The sequence below is a fragment of the Mirounga angustirostris genome, unplaced genomic scaffold (genome assembly GCF_029215605.1).
Source record: "Mirounga angustirostris isolate CCGP_5_RB_7025 unplaced genomic scaffold, mMirAng1.0.hap1 SCAF_2, whole genome shotgun sequence".
NCBI lineage: Eukaryota > Metazoa > Chordata > Mammalia > Carnivora > Phocidae > Mirounga > Mirounga angustirostris.
The window spans coordinates 81,958,841-81,980,617 of NW_026991710.1; positions in this window are offsets into that span (position 1 = coordinate 81,958,841).

A 21,777-nucleotide genomic window follows, 5' to 3' on the forward strand; every position below is an offset into this window, starting at 1 on the left:
GAGGCTTTTCTAGGTAGAACACTTGCCCATGGCTCTATATTAGTATCATGACTACATGAACAACTATGGTAATAGCGATCTTCTCGAGTTAAGACTGTTTCTCTATTTTCTAAATTTTCTGCAATGAATATGGGTTAATTTTGTAACATATCATAATTAACTTAAAAATACATGTAATTGTTTTTAATGACAAAAATGTTATTTTTTTTTAAAGATTTTATTTATTTGTGAGAGAGAGAATGAGAGACAGAGAGCATGAGAGGGAGGAGGGTCAGAGGGAGAAGCAGACTCCCTGCTGAGCAGGGAGCCCGATGCGGGACTCGATCCCGGGACTCCAGGATCATGACCTGAGCCGAAGGCAGTCGCTTAACCAACTGAGTCACCCAGGCGCCCCGACAAAAATGTTATTTAAGCAATGTTAATTGTCAGATAAATAACAAGATAAATTTTACATACAGTATCATTTCAGTGATGTTTTGTAAAAGGCAGAAATTATATATTGAAAGGAAATGGGTACCCAAGTTAGAAAATGAACGGTGTTTTTCTCTTTACTTGAGCACTGTGTCATTTCCCAAATTCCTTACAGTGATCTTGCTTTCCTTATTAAGCAGTTTGCCAAAGTTGCCCACCGTATAGCAGTGAGCACTGGGATACTTTAATTGCAGACTAAATCCCCGCAAAGTTTCTGAGACACTTTGAACTCCGACCCCACCATGTCAGGCATGCAGGAGATTTAATTTTTTTCCCTATAGCAAAACTAATTTTTATTTCTTTTTTTTTAAAGATTTTATTTATTTATTTGAGAGAGAGAATGAGAGAGAGAGAGAGCACATGAGACGGGGGAGGGTCAGAGGGAGAAGCAGACTCCCCGCCGAGCAGGGAGCCCGATGCGGGACTCGATCCCGGGACTCCAGGATCATGACCTGAGCTGAAGGCAGTCGCTTAACCAACTGAGCCACCCAGGCGCCCAAAACTAATTTTTATTTCAAATCTAAGAATGGAAAATGTCTCAAGGCCAATGCATTTCACTCCCCTTTCTTCCCCAGCCCACCCTTACCTTCACCTCTGCCTGCACCCCCTGCCTAGGGATTAGCCACTGTGTGCTATTCCAACTCAAAATAGGGAAGAAAAACCCATTATGATCCTTCCTTGACCTCAAACCAGACCAAACCCTATTCACCCCTCTGAGGGACTGACCCACGGGCCTTTTCGAGGTAGGACTACATTGTAAAAATCCCACCGTCCTGTGTCGTAAAGTCATCGAGGCTGACATGACCGCTCTTTCCTCAGGTTGAGGGTTTATTGACAAAGGGAGATAGAATCCTCTTTACCTAGAAGGGTGGTCACCTCAAGTCACCCTGGAGGGAACTGAAAGAGTACAGTGAAGCCTAGGCTGTCAGCTGCCTTTGGCTATAAGTAGTCTTTCTGCTCTAGAGCAGATGGGGCTGGCAGGGCATTGACGGCACCCTGGAAAGACACAAACACATGGAAAAGTTGGCTTTGACTTTACACCTTAAGTATCTTTGGAGTGTATATATATACATACACATATATACATATATGGTTGAATTTGGTAAATATCTATTTTCTATATATAATACATATTTTATATAATATATTTTTTATACTATATATATATATATTTTATGATGTTTATTTTGCAGGCTGGTCTGTCAGTGTACTTTCAATGCCTACCTAAGCCAGTGCTTGGCACATGCTGGGCACTCAATATCAATTTGTTGTATTTATGATAAACAAACAAACGGTAAATGAATTCTAAGGGGTGAATATCGGGGTGCCTGGGTGGCTCAGGCGGTTAAGCGTCTGCCTTCGGCTCAGGTCATGATCCCAGGGTCCTGGGATCGAGCCCTGCGTTGGGCCCCCTGCTCAGCGAGCAGCCTGTTTCTCTCTCTCCCTCTGCAGCTCCCCCTGTTTGTGCTCTGTCTCTGTGTGTCAAATAAATAAATAAATAAATAAATGGTAAATATCCACAGATAACATGCACACAGCTAGGACACAATTCAAATGTATTCTTTCCATAAAAAGCCACATGGGGAGTCTGAAGGGATAAGAGGGTAAACTCACTGCTTTTCCTGGCGCTCCACAGTTGGAGCAAGGATCCGTCTGGAGAAGGAAATGCTGAGTTGTGCCATGCTCTGTGTGGAGAGGAGGGGGTTCCTTGCGTTGTCCGTGGGGTACCAGGTTCATTGCAGAGTGGCACTTCTGGCAAAGGATTTGTATCCAGACTATATATGCCCCCCAAAAAGCAACCCAACTAAAAAATGGGCAAATCATTTGAATAGACAATTCACACCCCCAAATGAGCATTAATCCAAGGGGAAATTACACTCATAAAAATGACTGTTTATACTCCTTACCTCTGTTACTGCCTACCACAAGCAAGAGGTCTCACAACTTCACTGTCAAAGGATGATGGGCTATAATACTTAAACTATGGGGGAAATCAAAGATATGACTCTTCTAGGCTTGGATGTTGTTGATCCAAGTGAAGAGAAAGACAAATTTGAAAATTCTATTCTACATGCAGTAGTCTTCCCTTCTGGTAAACCATGACAATTGCGCACAAATATTTATCTCTACACCCTCCTTCCCAAATCCACTCAAACAACAATAATGGAATAAAAATATCCTAAAACCACAATATAAGAAAAGAGAATAGATGACAGGAGATGAGGAACGTCAACAAGTTTTCAGAAGCTAAAAAGATGGTGGATAGGCGGTACTGACTCTGGCAGAGCAGAGTAAGCTGAAATGTAAGCGTCTGAGACACACAGGGAGATGTTGAAAGGAAGCAAACCATTTCATTTAGCAGAACCATGGAGAGTCTCAGGAACTGGATTCAAACAGTTACTTTGGAAGGTGAAGCTGAGAAATGAGAAGAGAAATAAGAAAACTGTGTATCAGGAGCATATCAACTCCCAGGTATCCGCCATGTTCCTTCATAGCCTGGTGAGGACCGCTGCCCACCCCAGCAGGGGCAGGAGGTATATTCTCCAAGGAAGTTGCATCAGAGAGTTTATGGGATCAAGTAGATCAGGTACTGCTTGGATAGAAGATGGTGTAGGTGACAGCTGCATCGAAATCAACTGGGATATAAATTTAAGGTGTGTTAGAAGGGTAAGGAGATAATGTTTTTTCAAGTTGAATGTCTTTTTGTCTTTCTCTTTACCGAATATAACCTTTGCCTTATTGTGTACCAGGCATTTATGCCAATGGTAAAATTCAATTTCAAGCTTTTAAGCAAAATTTAGAATCCTAGAAAACTTGTGTCTGCACAGTAAGAGGCAGTTTCCAAATACTTAAAGACTTTTCTGATCAGACTGGTAAAACCAATGTGTTTGTTTAATATTGTATAATGAGAAAATGCCAGCATTTGGAAGATCCATGTATCTCCGTGAACCAACCTTTTCCCAATGACCAATACACCAAGTTATAAAATTATGAATGGGTAAAAGATCCACTGAAAATCCAAAATAGAAAAAGGCTTTTAATGTAATAAAGTAAGAAGACTTCATTGACATAATTTCAGTTTCCACATTGCAACTAATCTTTAGAAAACTGCCACTTACCAAGTTTGGGTACAGTATTAAGAATATCACAATTATATGAAAAGGCTATTAAAGTACTCTTTCCTTTCCAACTACATATTTTTGTCAGGCCAGACTTTGTTTGTATACTCGCATCAAAATAACATAAAGCAATTGTTTGAATGAAGAAGTAGATACAACAATCTGTCTTCTAGTAAGCCAGACATTTAAAAAAATTTCCAGAAGTGAAAAATAATGCCGCTCAGTTTTTTGGTTTAGAAAACAATTATTTTTCATTAAATATGTTATTTATGTTAACATAATGGGTTTATTATTGTTGCTATAAATAAATTAAGTTTTTCAAAATTTCTCAGTTTGGATTTTTCATACTACAAATATCAATAGATACAATCCACAAAATCAAAAGCTCTTTGAGGTCCTCAATAATTTTGAAGATATAAGGGATCCTGAAACCAAAAAGTTTGAGAAATGCTTCTCTAGAAGATCTCTTATATAACCTAGAAGTGATCTAGGCTCTAATCATGTGCCAGCTAATAGGATGCAGTGAGTAGAGCATAGCATCAATTCAAGGATATATACATCTTAGAATATATATATTATAGAATTATAATATAATTATATATTCTAATTATATATATAGTATAAATTTATGTATCCCATAATTTATACTTTATTATATATATATACTATATTATATATAATTATATATTATATATTGTATTATAATTATATTACAAATTATAAATGTATATTATGTTATATATATAGTTTTTACCCAGAATATATAATTAGAATATATGTAATATATAACTAGAATATATATACAATTTTATCTATAATATGTATATTCTAGGATGTATATATCCTTGAATTGATGCTATGTTCTCCTCACTGCATCCTATTAGCTGGTACATGATTCCGATTTGTCCATTCCTAGTTATGCCAGCTTTGATCATTTGATTAAGGTAATGCCTACCAGCTGTCAATTTTCTCCACTATAAATTTACTCTTTTCCCCTTGTATCTTTGAGGCTATGGAAAAAACCTTCTTTTCATCAAACTTTTCCTTCCATTAAAATGTTAACCTCCATTAAAATTTCTTGCCCAAATAATTACTGTGATGTTTGCCAAAAAGTAATATATATATATATTTTTTAGAGAACTACTTTTAAAGATTTTATTTATTTATTTGAGAGAGAGAATGAGACAGAGAGAGAGAACACGAGATGGGGGAGGGTCAGAGGGAGAAGCAGACTCCCTGCGGAGCAGGGAGCCCGATGCGGGACTCGATCCAGGGACTCCAGGATCATGACCTGAGCCGAAGGCAGTCGCCCAACCAACTGAGCCACCCAGGCGCCCCCCAAAAAGTAATATTTTAATTGCATCCTTTCTTCTACATGAATTACCTGCCATGTTATTGTTAGAAGCATTGTAAGAAGTTTTCTCTTCATTTATCCTCCCATTTATTTATTTATATTAAGTATGGACTCAGGGATTCCTATTTAAGTCAATAGATTATAACTTGTTACTATCATTATTTATTCTGATGCTTGAATTGTCTTAGATTGAGCTAGCTACTGTGTCCTTTTTATGTGTCTTTATCATTCTTTGAGTTCTTCCTTACTTTCTGGCACCATATGACAAACAGTGTAATTTCTCTGACCCAGCGCTAGAAATCAGGCTCTTCTCCAAGGATCCCAAGTGCTTCTTCATGGTAAGCGTCATTTACAAATCAAGCTCTGGGTGCAGGCATACCTATTGCTATTGGGGTATTGCTGCTTCCAGGACTTCTCAGTGGCCAGAACTAGGAAATACATGAATGCTTGCAGAGAGAGAGAGACACATGCACACATATACATACAGTTACATATACACCTATATCTATGTTTATGGCCTTTCTATATTGAAAACTACAAGATTTATTTTAGCTTTCCCACTTTTAATAATTGTAACTTCTTTCTCTAACTTCAAGAAATCTGGTTTCCATTATCCTCAGTATACTTACTTCTATGGTCAGTCCTCATATGAAAGCAATCGACTGCCCTTGCCAAGCTGCCCTACAACTAGGTACACTTTCCTCACAAGAGCCCCGACATACCTCGGAGATGCTGCACCTTTACCAGATAAGCCTTCCTATCTCAGGCTCTCACCCAACAGGTTTGGGGATGGAGGGAAAATGGCAGGAAGGAAGGGAAGGAGGGTAGGGGGGGAGGAGTTCTTCCATTTAATGTAATTGAATTTACCAATATTTTCCTTCATGGTTTGGATTTCATTTGCCTTAGAAATCGCTCCCTACTCTAATAGACGTCTAACACAGCCTAATACATGTTCTCCTGAAAGTTTTGTAGTTTCGTCTTCCTCGCTGAAATCTTTACTTGGGATTGATTTTTACTATAGCGTGTGGTGAAGGTCCAACTTCTTTCTTCTTTTTCTTTCCTCCTCTTTTTCTTTTTATGATTATGATTACTATTATTTTAGAACATGGAAAATATTTGTCCCAATACCATATGTTGAGGTATATTTCTTCTTTACAAAATATACTTTTTACAACTGTAAAGTGAAAGCAATTTAGTTGGGAAAAGAGCCGAAGAGAAAATTCAGACTCTATCATGTCTGAGCCTCAACAGATCACATGCCTTGATCTTCCATTGCAATCATTTTGGGTCATATCATAATGTTTCCTGAGAGCAAAATTCAAATGCTAAACCAGGGTAGGCAATCACATATCCAACAGAACTAAAGGATTATTCTGATTGTATTGCCAAGGAGCTATTATATATTGAAGCAGAAATAATAGGACCACTTGTAGAATTTGTCATTAGAAGACATCCATTAACCGTTCGCATGCTACACATTTCCTTTGATTAATATGGTGCCACACACATGCTGATGGCTGCCCTTTGACATGAACATTTGTCACGGCTGACTCTGATGGACACAGAATCGTTTCTGACTGGCCAAACTGGCTATGTTGACTCACCAGCATGTAGATCCCCTAATCTTTTTAAAGAAGATAAGGCAGCAATACAGAATGTGCTTTGATTAAAGCAGTTGCAAAAACATAAGAAACCATTGAAATAAATTTTCCAGTAGAAAATAAGTCTTAGAACTAGAGAGTATGCTTATGGGTGAATTAAAGCCCTGGACACTTAATGAGGTATAACGTCTAAATGACACCAGTAAAGTGTGCCAGAGATCTAACCTATTATAAAATAACTTCTTACTTTTCCCGCATCATGGTATGATAATTCTTTAAATTCTTGGAACTACATTTTACCCTATGGAGGCCGTACTCATGTGTTTCGTGAGCAAGAAAGCCACTTTTAAACTAGAGACTGTGGGCTTTTTCCAATATTAATCTTAGAGGTAATTGATACTTTAGATTTGTCAGTTACTAACTCTTCTTTTCCCTTGACAGAAACCGTATCTGTTACATTTATAGCCAGTGTAAAATAGTTTTGCTGTTGTAAAACAGTGACAGACATAGGATTCCAGAAAATGACACCTAAGAGTTTCCTCAGAGGTGAGTCACCCAGCAGAACCTGGGCAAGGAGTGGAGCTGTCTCCATGAATTTGGTTACTCATGAAAAACTTCTCTGTTCTGAAGATGAGCTAAGAACTTAGTGAGAGACCCAGATGAGAATGGATACTTTCCAAAAGAAAAAACAAAGATTCTGTTTCTCACGGTGAGAAGTAACTGATAGAGATCTGAAACGGGGATAGGTGGGATCTGTCATCAAAGACAGATACATAATAACAAGATTAGGACCCAACGCTAACTTGGAATAGTAGGTGAAAAAGCTAAGCTTATTTTGAGGTTCAAATGAACATTAGCAACTCGCTAGCTAGTGAGTTTGTGTCAAGTATATCATAAAAGTTGTAGAGAAATGGATGAGGGCTTAGGCTGGATATCTAGGGCCCCAATGTCATGGAGTGCATCCTGAATAGAGTTAATAAAATGATGATACCCCAAGACAGAAAGCCTGAGGACGCACAGACACACTGAGAAATGTCTTCCTCGCCAGGGACCAGTGTTAAGGGCAGAACTAAGGACACAGTGACTGGGCATCCCAGGACCAAGCCCCAGAGATAATATTTTGAATCTACTTTTGGCGAGACTGTTACCATATTTTTAACAGGGCTCATCTAAGTCTATTTAATTTAGTCTAGCATACACAGAGTAGGATCCACAACAAGGAGCTCAGGGAGGGTGGCTAGTTAAGATATATGTAATTAGGTTTCATAAAATTAGGTCAAGAAATCCATGCTTTCTGTGTCAGCCAATTCTATGCTAGAGTCAAACACTAACCCTGCCTCAGGTGAACTCAGAGATGAAGTAATTTTCCTAACTTGGTGACAGTGAAGATGGGGTGAAGGTTGCAACACATGGAGAAGGATGTTGTGCATGGATGCCAGGGGCCATCTTAGCTCAGGATGCTGGGAAAAGACAGTGGTAGAGCAAAATGAAAAGTGCAATAGAGGAGGGAAAGAATCAGGACAGCTGGAGAATGTTTAACCTCATGCAATCTGAAATCTTCTCTTGTAGATGTGTTAATGCGTTTGATATGGTCATTCAGCAGCTGGAAGGAAGTTAAAGGTCTCAGGTTGTCAGTGGATACTTCAACACCTAGCAGTGATAAAGGGAATTTATGTAAGTGATTGCTTTGTGACCACAGCAGTGGTCCACAATAATACTCTGCTTCTTAACCCCACGGCTCAGTAAGGATGTTAAATGTGGATAATGAATTTATGATAGAAATCTTGAAACAGAGTGGGAACAGCAAGCCCTTCTTAACTGCCCAGACATGCTAGGGCCTCCTTCTCAGCCCTTGAGAGTGAAGAAATAGTGTTTCCTGGGCTGGTCTTCTGAACCCGATCTCTGGGTTTTGACTTTTGAAAATGAAGCCCCCTTTTCCCAACTCCCAGTCATTCCCCACCCCCTTCTTACTTTCTGCGCCCGCACAACACGTCTCCGACCCACGCATGCTCTTTCCCTGCCCCACGCTTCTCGCTGTGTTTGACTCAACTTGATTCTCATAGCAAACAGCCTCAGCCCAGTCTTGGTTCGCTGACCTGCTTCATCTGGGTCAGTCTTGAAAACACTCACAATACCAATTGCTTTCAGAAATGAGCTGCTGATGACTGTAGTTCGTGGTGACTACACGCCCTAGCGTGTGTATTCAGCACCACAGAAAGACACGAAGAGGGTGTCTACCCCACACACTGGAGAGTCGCGTCTCTGGTCACAGAGGAGCTCTACACTGATAAAATCACTTTCCGTCAAGTTTGAGTAGCACTTGGAACAAGCAAACTGCATCCAAGGAATATGAATTTGTAGCGAGATTGTCAGTTGCCATCTCACTGTGAGAAACACGACTGACAAGAAGACCGAAGGCTCATGTCAACTGGTTGGCAAGCTGCATTTCCTGCTAGAAAAACGATCGGAAAACATGACCAGTGATTTGTTTGGTATATAGAGCCCAAATTTAAGAGAACTGGATGGCTTGTAAGGGATATTCTGTGAGCGTAAGATAAAACCTAGTGACTTTTCTTTGCTTCTAGAACTCATCTTTCTAGTAATCTGGATGAATCCAATAGCCCAAACTAGCAGTTCTTATCTCCAAAGACAATGAAGATCAGATCCTAAAATGGCTGCTTTCAAGCCTAGTGACTTTCTCTTTGAGCCTGGTGATCTTTGCTAGTGAAATTATGTTTCTCTGAGCATTTGTCTATTGACATATCTACAATAAAGTAATTGGGGATTTAGACATATCAATTTTGCTTTGGAAATCAGACTATCTATACAAGGTAGATAATCCTGCAATGCCTGAAAGGTACACAGTGCTTAGTAAATATGAAAAATCCAATGATAAATAAATGAGTACAAATAATTCAAAATTAACTAAAAACCTTTGAAGAACTTTATGAAAAATGGATTTAAAAGTGGCTATTCTCTGTTTCCAATTCTTTTGAGAAGAAAGTAGTTTTATAGAACTAGTAATGAATAACAATGTATAAATCATTTATTGAAATGCTTCACATTCAAGGGACCAATCATCAAGGTAGGAGAATATCACATTGTTCACTTGGAATCTAATTTGTAAGACTTTCTGTTCAGTAGTAACATGGTAGGAATAAAAATCTGCCAAATCAAATTGAGCACTTACTCAAAGCTTCTCTTTCTTCCACTTATAAAGGGAAAATGAGCTCTTGGAAAGAAGAAAAATTAGGAAGAATATGTGGGATGTTTTGCCGAGTGTGCTTTACATGTTCAAATATAAGTCTATCTTTTCAGTAAGGACCAAATGTCTTTTTCAGACATAACCCTTGGCCAGTTTTGTTAATGTACCCTCTACATGAAGCCCTTTTAGAATGAAATGATCTTTTATACATAAGTTACCATGCTTTGTACCACATGATGGTGTTACCATGAGCAAAGCTGTCCTTTGGCCAAGGACAAGCCTTTGAGCCAAAGGCAGTCACTTATAGTCTGGCCGGCAGCTTTATGAGTTGGCTGGAGCCATAACAATGCATAATAAGGATGTTCCCTGGGCACCCAATGCATACTGCAGTCAGATGCTCTCTCTCAGGGAGTTCAACTCCAAGATAGACGAAGCTAGTGGCAAAGAAGGGGACCTGAAGCGCAGAAATAAGGCAGGAAATAAAAGCCGGAGACCACAAGGGTACAGAGGCGGGTTTTCAGTGGTAGCAGCAGGTGAGAGCAGTAGAGGCAAAGTGCTGAGTCACCAAAATGGTGGAACACTAGAGTAGAGGACCAGTGGTGTGTCCTGTTGATGGAATGTGAAAATAAAAGCCAGTCAAATGACAGCAAGCAAAGGCTATTTATTCTGAGCTTGCTATAGCAAGGGAATCTGCCATTGTTACTTGCATTTTGACAGAGACTCAAAGGCAGGCAGAGGAGTGGGGAAACTTGACAGCAGAAGAAAGAGAAGGCTTCTGGTGTGCCCTAACTGAGACCGCTGACAGGGGAAGCTACTGGTGGGCTAACTGGAAGGAGGATATCCTGTGTGATTGGTTAGGGATGCCTATTTGGCTTTCTCTGGCCCTAAGTTGGAAGCAGGGATAAAAATTAGGGCAGCCATCGGTTATTAATCAAGCCCTGGACATTTTGGGCTGATTGTTGCAGAAGTTATTACTTAGCTTCCTGGGTTGCCATCAGAAATCGCAATCTGGCTTCCTGCAAGTGAGACGTGGCAGGTTGTTCATTGCAGACAAGGAGCTGGCTTCCTGGGCAGGTTGCTGCAGGTTGCCAGTCAAAGGTCTATTTTTATATATGGTCTAGCCATTATCCATTTGTATGTTCAGTCCCTAAGGAGTCTAGCTGTTGTGTCTGAGCTGGTAGTCCAGTTCTCCATAGGGCCTGCCTCTGCGGTTGGTGAAATTGTTTCCTATATTTTCTGCTTTAAAACTATTTCTGGGGGCACCTGGGTGGCTCACTTGGTTAAGCACCCCACTCTTAATTTTGGCTTGGGTCATGATCTTGGAGTCATGAGATTGAGCCCCCAGTTGGGCTCCATGCTCTGTGTGGAGTCTGCTTGAGATGCTTTCCCCCTCTTTCTCCCTCTGCTCCTTCCCACTGCTCGAGCACTCTTTTTCTCTCAAATAAATAAATACAATCTTTAAAAAAAACCCAAAAAACAAAACAAAACTGGGATTTCTGTTTTTAAAACTAGGATTGTCTGAGGTTTAACACAAAACTCCCTTATCCTGGGAAAGCCTTCAGGCAAACCAGGATGGTAGGTGGCCCTACCAATTAATATCCTTACAATAGTCCTAATTAACTGAGTTAACAAGCAAAGCACTGACAGTTTTTAACATCTCATCCTCTTCAGTGCTCTCTATCCCCTGAAATATAAAACAGCCTAACTAACACAAGGCAGAATGACATCCTCATTTTTAACCAGCGGAGTAGTGAAAACTACATTTCTCTCAGATCATTTGCACATGAGTGCAATACAATGCCGCCCTGGGAATTAGGAGGCCTGCCTTTGCTGCCAGCCAGCTCTGTGACCTAGCATAAATCTCAGAAGAACATCCTGCTCACTTTCTGGAAACAGTGTGCAGACTTGCTTTCAACAACTCGTTCTCTATAGCTTTGGGAAAGTTACTTTATTTTGGAGGCCAAATTTTCTCATTTGTAAAATAAAGATTCTAATAATCTCACTTTAAGGATCATCGTAAGGAGTATATGAAATAACATATGTAAAACAGTTATCTCATTGCCTGGTGTGTACCTCAATAAATCTATACGCTTGGCAAATATATTTTTCTTGCTAATACCTCCTCTCATGGCCTGAGCTGTGTCCCCCTCAACCAATTCATATGTTGAAGTCCTAACCGCCCTCCCCGCCCCCGCCGCCATACCTCAGAATAAGATTGTATTTGAAGGTAGGGCGTTTGAAGAGGCGGTTCAAGTTAAAATGAGGGAATAAGGTTGGGGCCTCATGCAGTAAGACCGGTGTCCTTATAAGAAGCGGAGATTAAGACACATGCAAGTACAGAGGCAAGATGAAGTGAAGGCACAGGAGGAAGGCAGCCATCTGCAAACCAAGGAAAGTGGCCTCAGAAGAAGCGAACCCTGCTGACACCTTGATCCGGCCTTCTAGCCTCCAGAATCATGGGCAAATGCCCGTTGTTTAAGCCCCCTGGTCTGTGGTAATTTGTTATGGCAGTCCTAGCCATCTACTATATCTCTAAAGAGGACATCCTAATTTAAATAAACAACTTGAGATAGAATAGCAACATACTACAGTCTGCTAGCTGGGTGATTATTGCTTGATTTCATCTATACCTGAGTCTCAGACATAGCCAGAAAATATGCAAAATGTTTCCATCTAAGAGGTCTCCACAGCAAGCAAATATTTGAATGTCTCAGAATTAGTGGGTTTCTAAAGAGGTTGACTGAAATCACAGTATCTCTGAGTTATATAAAACTTAAAATTACCTGTTGGGAAGCAGATTTCTATTTTTTCTAAATACCCGATTCTTAATCTCAACAAATAAGACAGTGAGGGTTTTGGAGAGCTGTATACACACTCCACAACAAAACAGACCGCTCTCATAGCCAGATGCGCAGGAAGAGGACCCTGAGACGAAATGGCTGTTGTCAGGAAGGGTTCCCTTTTTCACCCTCAGTTCCGGGATTACATCCTGGCCTCTGGGTACTATTGTGAATCTTCGGGTTCTTCTGAGCTCTAGCGAATTAACGACCACACAGCGGGGAACTTCACCCGGGAAACAGCTGCAGAACTCCAGGGGAGGCCGTTGTCTTCAATCTGCCATGACTGCGATACCTTAGCTTTTGATGAAAATACCCAGTAAGGGAGGGCAGGATATTTCAGTGATTGTGGTGAAAAGGTCAAGGCTGCCACTTCAAGTCATTAGACTGTGAGGTCCTTTTTTCTCTTGTTTGATAATCGGCACAGGTTACCTGCAAATGCCTGATTGGCTCTGAGAGAGACTAAAGTTGCCCCATTTCCTACATTCCCAGGGGAGAGTGGGAGCTACGCTCACTGAAGAACCAACTATCAGCATGGTTTGGGTATAAATTTTCTCCGAAAAGACAGGAACAGTGCAAGGGAAAAAAATAAATAATAAAATAGGCAATCTTGGCATGCTGAGTGGCAACCACAACTAACACAAAGTAACGCCACAGCAAATATGCTATAAAATAGTAAGCATATTCCCTCCAGAAAGCAACATGATCATTTCCGATGCTCTCATGTGAAGCACACAAAAGAGCATTGGGGAAAACAACAACAACAACAAAAACCACACACACGCACAGCCTGAGATATCCAAGCTAACAGAGGTTTAAATGGAGTATCTAACAAAGAAGAAAATATCTAGGGTACTCAGAGTGCCAAGTACCTGATCAATGTCATCATATTAAGCCCCAATTTCATCAGTCATCTGCAAGCATGCCACATGCTTGGACTGACTGCAATTTGGATATTTGGGTTTCCTGTAATATCAACCTCTGCATGACATCTGAGCTCAATTGTCTTCTGCCCCCCTGAAGGCAGCCGGGGTGGGGGTTTGGGGGGGCAAGGACAGAGTGGAGGTTGGAGGGGCATGAATTGCTTCTCAGGCTGTCAGAGAAGCAGCTGTGCCCTCCTAACAGGGACTGAATTTCCATATGAAGATTTTTGTCACAGTGCTTTTTACCACTTTCCAACTTTCCAAATTTGAATTCTATAAACATCTGTATGCATTTTGCATCACTCTAGAAAATAGCTACAACTTTGATTTAATTTTTAAGTATCTTTTCAAATATTTTGAGATCATTTAGACGGTGCTATGATCTGAGAATCCTTAGTTTAGGGGAGCCAAATGGCAGTTTCCAGACAACAATTTTAAAGTTGTGGGAAGCTTACTAGTGACTCTGAACTCCCACCTTTCCTTTCTATCAAATGAAAAGGATGGTTGGGAGAAAAGAGACATTATCTCTTTTGTCTTTGCAAAGTTTGATCAGTCTACAAAATCCCATTTCCAAGGACTGTGACTGTGAGCTGCTTAATGACCAGAAGTCAAACAGGTTTCATAACTTTCTGCAAAGGTATGATTTCTTTCTTTTTTTTGTAAGATTTTATTTATTTATTTGACAGAGAGAGAGAGAGAGAGACACAGCGAGAGAGGGAACACAAGCAGGGGGAGTGGGAGAGGGAGAAGCAGGCTTCCTGCAGAGCAGGGAGCCCAATGCGGGGCTTGATCCCAGGACCCTGGGACCATGACCTGAGCCAAAGGCAGATGCTTAACAACTGAGCCACCAAGGCACCCCTGATTTCAATTCAACTTCAAGCTTCTACCTTCCTAAATGATGACTTCTTTCATGCCTGCTTAATTTTTTTCTTGCCTTGTGCCACTGTAATTAATATAAATCAAATGTAAAAGGATAGGATTTTCAACCACATCCTTCTACTTGATAAAGTCCTACTCTCCACCAAGGTCCAACTCAGATCCTTCTAACAACCTTGAAGAATCTTCTCCAGATAGATGGATCTCATCCCGCCCTTCCTAAGTATCCTAGAGCATCATGTATGCCCATCTAGAATAGCACTCACTATATCAGAAATGTCTCTCAACACTGGATTATACACTCTTTGAGGAGAGAAGCAGTACATGATTCTTCTCCGTATTCTCAGGGCCTGTGTTCTCCCTCATATAATCCCTGGAATACAGTCAGTGCTCCATTAATCCTTGTTGAATCCACTTAAGGCTCTACTGAAATCAAAGACACCATCGGATACCTCTATTTTATGAAAACTCACCCATGATCAGGGTGCTAAAAAGTAAAGACCACCCCACAACAATGTTTATACGTGATATTCCGTCTTTGGGATGGTTTTCTATATAGTTACCAAAACAGTCTCAGATCTGTAACATGATGTTTATTAGGGCCTTTGACCTTGTAATTCATTAAAAAAAACTATTGCAGAAGGATCTGATGTCAACATCCTTGCAACTCTGAGAGCTACAACGGTTATAAAGATGGCTAGGGCATGTGAAGGACCTTCTGAGTTCTATCTTTTTCTCTCTCTATTTCATCAAGAAAGTTAAGAATCAAAAGAACCAAATCAATCTTTGCTTGGTACGCTTATCTCTGCGACCATGAAATTTTCTCGAGGGTGTTTGCCTAGTCACATATATGAGGGTCTCCTGAAAGGGGCTTAGCATTTTAAGATGTGACCATGCTTTATCTTAATGTTTTAGGGCCTCATTTAACAAATACATATAATTTACTATTTGCCAGGCACAGTGTTAGACGCTGGGATTGTAGCAATCACTACTGGTTCCTACCCCAAATCCAGTTCCTGCCCCGCCTCCACTTCCTTATTAATTTCGGTCATCGTAACAATGTGCCTGGCTAACAATCTCCAGCTTCCTGGACTGTCAGAATTGGGTGTGGCAGATCTTATTGCAGACAATAAGATCTAAACTGATGGTTTCCAGGAAATCAACCTTATAAATTTATTTTGGGGGACGGTTCTCCGTTACTTGCCGCTGAATAAATTTCTGACACTGCAGCAAGGCAAACCCAAGTACTGTTGAAGTGTGACGCTTCTCTGCTAGAGGAATGATAGGGCTTAAATGTTGACATCTCATATGCTGAGCCTTTTGCTCCTAGACTAATCTGAAATCTCAGTGGGTGGGTGAATGAGAAGAATTGAGGAAACACACCTTCCCCTGTTTTAGGGAAGGAAGTGGATTTGGGGCCCATAGTATTACCATTAGGCCTGAGATACAGTGTGGGTGTGGCTGCCAGGCAGCATCACGCTAAGGAATCCAGTTGGGGTTTATGTTCTGTGGACAGGTAAAGAAGTAAAGTCATCAGTGAAGGATCAGTTCCCACAGTGATATGAAACTCTCCTGGGCAACAGTCTAGCCCTTCCAGGGGAGGGAACATGATCATTATAGGAGGACTCCGAGGCATTTTCTAGTCTTCTAAATCCAGATTTCCTTACCGACACTGCCACTTTACGCCCTTGAAGAGAAAGCAGTCCAGGACAAGAATTTCCTTATTAGCAAACAAATTATGGCTAGAAGCCAAAACAACCAGCCGAGAACTGAGTATCTGGTTTGGGGAGAGGGGGCCATGCTAAAAGAATTGAAATAGAGGTATATTATTGCATTTCCTGCCTCTCTTTTGAGGTCACCTTGGTCCTTAGGTCATCTTTTGTAATAATCATTCACCTCGGACTGGAAAAGCAAAGTCACTCCCACGGGCCGCGGGTAAATATAGTAAGACCCTTGCAATGCAATGCGTCCGAGGAGCCTGCATCCTCTATCGGGAGCAACCTCATCTCAATAACAAAGAGATAGTGAGGGACCTCCGGCGGGCCTGCTGGGTGTTCTGGGACTCCGACAGCTGCTTCCGGATGTGTCATTCCCACCTTTCACAGCCTTTCGGAGGAAATATTTACTGGCTCACTCACAGAATAGAAAAATCTTTCCAATTAAGCAAGCTGGTGCAAAGGCTCAAGATGGGAGCTGGCAGAGTTCCTGGAGGAACCCACCTCGAATGGCAGTCTGAGTCCAATAGGAGGGCCAGGGGGGTCCAGGCGTGTCAGACGCCTTTGGTCACAGACATGGGGCCGGGTGACTAGGATGGGGTCCTTCTCATTTTTTCTTTATCATTTCACTGCTGCTGTTGACGTTTTTAGTTTTTCCAAGTCGTCATCACACATACAGCCCCCCTCCCGCAGCTGTGTGTGTGTGTGTGCGCACTTGAGTGTGTGTGTAACGCCCATATGTTCGTAGAGAAGGGCAAGTGGGTGAGAAGAAAAAGCCTCCTGCTCCCTGAGGACCGATGTAGGTGCACTTACTAAGACATTTGTAAATAACTATACCGACAGTGCTCTCTGAGGAGCTGAAATATACCAAACATAGAAAAGAAGTGAATGGACTAAAATAAAAAGTGAGTCTTAGGCAAGGGCCTTGCTGCTTGGTTTAAAGAGCAGGTTCTTCCTCCCTCTATCACCTGCCTACCAGGTCCCGGCCAGCTTGTCTTGCCAAGGCCAGTGACTCAGCAGAGCGTGGCTCTAGCAGTTACTGAATGACACCCTGGGAGCAGTTACTATGGGTCTCTCTACTCGGGAGCAGCGTAACGACCGATGAGGCATTGTATCTTTGTTCCTGCAGTTTTCACCGCCAAATGCATGCCCACCACTGTGAGCATTTTCTGCCCGTCTCTACATTGCCGCAGTGCTATGAAGTAAAGCAGTGAGGGGGCCACGAGGGAGGCTTCCCGCAGTCTTCAGCCTCAAGCCTGTGATTTTCTTATCTGACTTGGCATTTAGAACAGCTGGCTGGCTCCAACCCTTGCCAAATGTTGCTTGGAGCTGTGCAGCGGGGGCATCTTGCTTTGTGACATGATTAAGTGAAAGCATATGCTTTCTCTTTCGTTGACTTTCTCTGTGCCCAGACCTGAAATCAATCCCATCAGTAAAATCCTGATGCAGCAAATGATAAACCTCAAGGCTTACTACTGTTACTGGGAAAAGGCCAAACTCAGCTCCCTGTGCTACAGCTGGGGGAGTTTTGCCTTTGCCTGGAGACCATGCCTTTCCCTCCCTGTTGAAAAGCATGAAATTGCCATTAGATGGAGCTCAATGAAAGAAAAAAATAGAGGATGGGCTTTTTTTGGGTTAGAAAGAGGTTTTTGTTTTCCCCGGGGAATCTGCTGGAACTGTTTAAGGAGCAAGTTTCATTCTGGTATGTGATTTTACAGAGTAAAACTCCAGATAAACTCAGCAGACATCTCTCTGAAGTTAATGGTCCCAGTGCAAACCCATCGGCCTGAAGGTCAGAGAGGAAACTGACAAGTGGGAAATAACTCGGGCCCAGGAAATGACATCAAAATCACCACCAACAATCTAGTTTATATCATGTGGGAGGTTAGAGTACCAGCAAACTCAGATCTCCTTACAATTTGTAAAATGAGCTCTAATCTGGTTTGTTCCCATTTCTCTGCTTCTCAGTCGTCCAGGCCACCAGGAGACTTTTGGGGTTCATACATGGAGTGAACTAAAGTCAAAGAGATGTACGGTCTGGGAAGAGAAAGGCAACTAGTGTGTAGGGTCAGAAGGAAGTTTCCAGTCTGGCTTCTTGTGGTGGTGTGCATGATGACGGAGCCAAATTCCACAGCCTGGCAAGATTGTTCTCCCTTGCTTTATGGGTGGGGTCAACTCAGAGTGTGCATGATCCTGTGTAATAGGGAAAACCTATGTCACGGGAAAACATAACCCTTCTGAGTATCACAGAAGAAAAAAAAAAAACCTGTAGTTTTTTATTAACAGCCAGCTAGTAATATTATTTAACTGAATCATAATCATGGCTATTCCACTGAGAAACATCGGAAATTTGTGAAGGATGTTTTATTTTAGAACTTCTGCATGCTGAGGTCCCATGCCATCATAGAGCTCAAAACAGCAAGAGTAAGAAAATAAAAATAAATCATTTCACCGAGTTTCTTTATGAAATCATAGTATGAGATTTGTATGCTATAAGCGGTGAAGAATTTATGGATTTAAAAAGGGAATTTGGTTCTATGAACTGATCTGGGCCAATCAATTCTTGAAAGAATTGTTTCTGTTTTCTAATTGTACCTATACAATTCTTCCATCAATGCAGAGACTGTCCATTTGTCCTTTCCTTTCCACCCCATATACATCACTCGACATGTCAGAAGAGATGTGCTTCTAAAGCATTTGTTTGTAAATCAAAATGTTTTAATTTTTTTTAAACTGTGATTGCCAGGGGGGAGGTAGGCGGGGGCATGGGTAAAATAGATAAAGGGGATTAAGAGGTACAAACTTCCAGTTATAAACTAAATAAGTCACAGAGATGGAAAGTGTAGCATAGGGAATATAGTCAATAATATTGTAATAACGTTGTGTGGTGACAGATGGTGACTATATCATGGTGAGCAGTGAGTAATGTATAGAATGGTTGAATCACTATGCTGTACACCTGAAACTAATATATGATTCTATGTTAATTATACTTCAATTAAAAATATGTTTTAATCACACTGGGAGAGTCTTTATTACACTATTAGGAATAATTTCACAGATAAAACATCTTTTAGAGAGTGAATAATTAAACTGTAGTAGATCTTTTACATAAATAGGAGTTCATATACTAAGTGTGCATAGTACAAAATACTCCACACAAAGTAGTAGATTGTGGTACCCTTTACCTGTATGGTAGGTGTTATCAGTTTGGTCAGTTAGCTCATACCTGCCAAGAAGATGTCCCAGAGATCCTCAAAGATTCCAAAGTTCTGAGCACCTTCACTAGACCTCAAATGATGTTCTCCCACGCCTTCACTTGCGTCCTGATTTTCACCCTGAACACAACTATCCACCTGGTCTTAAGTCTACTCACCCTCAAAAACAAAGGTAGCAATAAGGAACAATAGCCCTGTCACTGAGTCTTCAGGAAGTTATTTTCTCCCAAAGAATAAGGAAGGAAATTTCAAGGGATAGGAAGGCAAGACCGAAGAAGAGGAAGAGGGCAACATAGCTTAACTCAATAGTGCTGAACCATTAGTCTGTGATACAATGTTAATTTCATCAATAAATGTCTGGGTGGAATATTAATTTGGATTTCTATTCTTGCATTTACCCCCTTTAACAAAGAAAAGAAAACGTAGATTCCCCAGGACTTACTGACTGATTGGAGTGAGAAAAGAAAGGGATCTAGGAAGATGTGGGGTTCCCGACTTGGACCACCAGGAGATATTGGACATCTCTACAACATGTCTATCTGTATTTGGTAAAAGACAGTGCAGTGTTGTAAAGAATTGTGGTACTATCGTTTTATAGAACTTTACAGTTCTCAAAGGTTTTTCGAAAACACTATCTCTTTTGCTGTAACAGCCCAATAAAATATGTAGGTGAGTTATCAATAGCCTTGTTTTAGAGATAAATCTGAGGCCCCAAATGCTTAAATGATTGTCCAAAGATCACAGGGAAAAGAAATGACAAGGTGGGGCTTGAACTTCGGTCTTCTGTTTCTGAATCTTTAGAGCACTGAGTTTAGTATTTATTTATGCTTTGTACCTTCATGAATATTAGTTAAGTTCCTGTTTCGAAATTAGTGTATAGAGTCTCTGAAAAATTGAATAATGGTATATGTTTAGTCCCTGGTTTTCTCGATCTTAACACTATTGACCTTTTGGACCAGGGGTTGTCCTGTGCATTGAACGGTTTCTACAGCAATCCTGCCCTCTACCTATTAAATGCCAATAGCACATTCCAAGTTGTGACAAGTAAATATCTTTCAGTCATTGCCAAATATTCCCCAAAGGGCAAATCGCCCTTGACTGAAAATCACTGATTTAGCATATTGCAATCCTGGACACACAAGAGAAGCCCAGTAAATCCCTGGTGGTCGAAAGCTAATATGCGTTCTGGCATGTTTTTAACAGTAACTGATCAGACAATGAAGTTAAATTGGAGTATAAAGTCAAGGACTTGGCCTTTTTAGCATTTGGAATGGTGCCTACCAAACTGGGGAGGGTTGTGACAGTGTCTGTCCTTGTGCCAGTTAGCAGAATCAGCACAATTCTATAGGGATCAATTTAGGAAGAGAAAAGGGACATGGTTTCTTTCAAAAGTAGGCATGTGCAGCAGCGGGTCTGGAGTAGAGAGCACGCTCCTATGTATTTCTCTTGTTTAGAAATCCCAGATGCCGGGGCAACAGTTCACTGAAGGGCGGTGAGTGGAAGGAGCCCGCGACTTGAGCACCTGGGGAGTGGAGTCTATTTCTATCTCTGCTACTAACCGAGTAGTAAGACCTTTGGCAGGTCACTGCACTTCTCTGGACTCAGTGTCCTCATTCATAAAATTAGGGGGTTGGAATATATTATCTCCTAGGTACCTTCCAACTTGAACATTTATTTATGATTCTGTGATCCGGGTTCCCAGTGCCCTGGGTGAAAACGTGGAGATTTTATATGTTACTGAATTCAAAGTTTTCACATTCTTTCAAAGAGAATAAAGTGCCTACACTCTTTTTTAAATAACATTTCCAGTGCAGGCTGAGGCAACACCCCCGATCAAATACATTAATATTTCTGTTGTAAAATGTATGGCTGTTCGCACTCAGTGAAATACATAAAGGTAACGAACAGTAAAGCATCAGTTCTGGTTCGATTTTTTTTTGCCACAAAAGCAAACAAACAGAAACCCTTCTTGGTTCTCAGACCACTTTAAACTTCAGAATTGTGGATATGCAATCCTCAATGTGTACTTAATTTTGATTATTGATAATTCATTAATAGATCTTGTTATAAGGAAGTAAAGTCTGCTAGATAAGCCTAGGGTATACTCTTTAAAAACATTTTGGGATATAAGGCTTTTATTTATAAAAAGAAAGAGAACTTTTCTCAATATTTATTCTCTTGGTTTCCAATTTCAAAGCTAATACAATAGGCAATGCCTCAGGCCTTGATTTTTATTCTATTGTTTTGTTATCATGCCAAAAAGTGATTATCCCAGGTAATACATGTGATGGGAAAAATATGAACGAAAATGAAAATTAAATGAAGTCCTTCTGTATCTTAGTGTAAAAGCATATAGTCAATTTCATGACAATGATAATAACCAAATGAAAACTTACCAAAGTATGTGTAAAAAACACAAAAAATTTAACAAATACAATACTATTGTTTATTTTCTGTT